Here is a 2,880-nt window from a genome sequence, read left to right as displayed (position 1 = left end):
GTTTTCAACCCCCCGGAGAAACCGCATAATCATGTATTTTCCCCGAAATTAATGTTTTTTAATTTATAAAAAATCAGCGCATGTTTCCGGAGAGGTAAAATTCATAAAAATGTAATCTCAGATCCCTCCCCCTCACCTCCCTTCAATTTTCATTCCTCTGGATATATTGCGCCTATTTTTCACAGATAACAAAACCGAGCGTGTGAATAAATTAATTTACTTATTGAATTAATTAATTTTTTAATTCGAAAATCAATGCATAAGCAGATAGTTGTTTAGAACATTATTTTCAATTGTTTTTTCAACATAATTTAAAATATATATAATGTTCATATAAATTCTGCTCCCCCCCCATCAACGGGTGAAAATCTCAACCCACTTCTCGCAAAGTTCTAAATTTTTAGATTCCATTATTTTATTTATCTAATTATTTGATGCCCCTCTTCGCCCCTATTTGACCGGCAGCATTCTCCTCCTACATATCTATTTACGATAACATTGTTCACGTAGGGCAATTGGGTCAGTACAGAATTAAACTAATTAAAAAAAATGCCAATATGAACCTATTGGTTAATCAATTTTCTCCCGCCACTGCTGCCGACTTTATCGGCCTGGGCGAGAAGTCGACACTGCCGCCATCCGGCGGCGTTCCCCCTACTGATTTATTTTCCCTTTCAATACGGAAACTATTATTTTCCTTAATTAATGGAAATTAATGTCATTAAAGCTACTAAAATTCATGAATAATTCATAGATTTACATCCATAATCGTTCCAGGTATCATTTACCCTTTTTTACACCAAAACAAGTAGCCACCTAACAGCCACCTAATTAGGTGGCTGTTAGGTGGCTCCCTAGGGGAGGAAGGGGGTTGCTATGGAATTCCAGAATTCGTCCTTTATGGTGGAGGTAAATCTGTCATTGGTGGAGAAGATTGAGGTCGTAGGTTGATGTTGTTGGAGGAGGGATTGAGAGGGGTGGCTCCTCTCAGGGGTATACGAGATCTTTTCTTGATGGATGTCTGGTCATTGATTGAGTCAGATGCGGTAGGGGAATCATGAGATCGTTTTTTTAAATTTTTGTCTGGGGAAGGTTCGAGGGCAGCATCTTGCTGATTTAATTGGGTTGTTTGTTGTTGGGAGGTAAGAGGGTTATCATTGAGATCATTCGATTCATCAGTTTGATTTTCTTGGGACATAATCGACATTAAATCGCTAGCAGCGATCATTGACTCATTGTTAATAAGCATGGTCTCAATGATATCACTGTTTGGATAAGATTGCTCGGGGACTTCTATTAATTCTGTCTCTGAGTCAGAGGTTGTTCCAAGATCCATTTTGTCCACGCTCGGCGTCTTGTCCGACATTATGGGTGGAAATATGGTATGAGGAAAAACTGGGTTAGGTTAGGTGAATAGGCGCCATAAGGCGGGTAGAAACGCCGATGACGCCCAAAATTATGGGAGAATTTTGCACTCCGCGTACTGTTTTAATGGTCGGACTGTGGATTAAATAGTGTGTTTTAGGAAGATGGGATTTTTGCATTTAATTTTGATATTTTTAGATCGCAGATTGAATTGAAACAATCGGATTGTACGTGTATGTAAGAGGCACGAGAGAAGCGAGGTGTTACTCTCGCCGCGGTTCACACGAGACTCCGCTGTGGGTTCAGTATGACGTGGAATGTCAATGAGTGAGACAATGAAGATCTCTAGAACGCCGGTGACTTCTTTACCGGCGGAGGGGACATTATGTTAATTTTCTCCAGCAGGATAAATTTAAATTTAATATCCAATCACTACCGGAATACATAAATAAATCATCACAATATTACTACTTTTATTGCGTCTTATCAGATACAGTATAAAAATATTTCATTATACATTTTGTTTTAACATTTATACATTTTGTTATTACAAATTGACCGGAGATATTTCTTTTTTCTATTCAAAAATAGTACATTATGTCATGAGGGCGATAAGCGGCGGTTTGTGAGGAGTGTGGAGTTGCAGCAAGAGGCGTGGCAAGCAGGAGACGAGGATCGCCGAAGGCGATCCGAGTCGGACGCTTGCCATGCCGAGTGTTGCAAACTCCACACGACTCACAAACCAACGCTATCGCCCGAATGGCATATACTATTTTTCGTCACGAAGGCCCGACGCGGGTGTGGGCGCGGGAGGGGGTCCAGGGGGACGAAGTCCCCCTGAAGAAAAAAATAAAAGCAATAGAAAAAAATAAATCGAAATAAAATCAATATCAGTTGATGCGAAAATAAATAACTAGTAAAGTCCGCCAAAATATCCAAAAACAGTAGGTTGATGACGGTAATTTTGGACCTGTGAAAAGAAAATTGCATAAAAAATAGAAAATAAGAACAGATATCAAAGATAAAAGAAGATACTCAGCTGTTCAATTTTTCTTCTTTTATTAAGAACAGAAGTCGACGTTATAAATACTGATATTTTAGAAATTGTTGTTTTTTGAACAAAAATATCAACTTTAAATTGAACAAAAACTCGGAGAGTGACTTTTTTCTAATGATAAATCTTCTCAATGACACACAACAACATGGCTACCACTAGTGGGTTAAGTTGTAGAGAAGGCCGCTAGAGGCGCTGTACAGCTCATCCGACTATACGTTTACCCGAACGCAGAGCGCATGCCCAAGTGGGGGGAACGTCAGGGCACATGGTGACGCCCACTTTATCGCTCCTAGGATGGGTAAGTGAGATTTACCCTCCTTGGAGCACCGAGCGTCTCATTTACCCTCCTTGGAGCACCGATTATTCAAGTGCCGCGGTAAACTCTCTTTACCCCCTCTCGACAGAGCCCGAGTAAGCGCCGTTTATCGGGCCGAGTGACGAAAATAGTCTTTTCTCAA

This window comes from Diachasma alloeum, unplaced genomic scaffold, assembly GCF_001412515.2.
Source record: "Diachasma alloeum isolate Michigan unplaced genomic scaffold, Dall2.0 Dall_scaffold_00371, whole genome shotgun sequence".
NCBI lineage: Eukaryota > Metazoa > Arthropoda > Insecta > Hymenoptera > Braconidae > Diachasma > Diachasma alloeum.
This window is presented reverse-complemented; position numbering follows the sequence as displayed.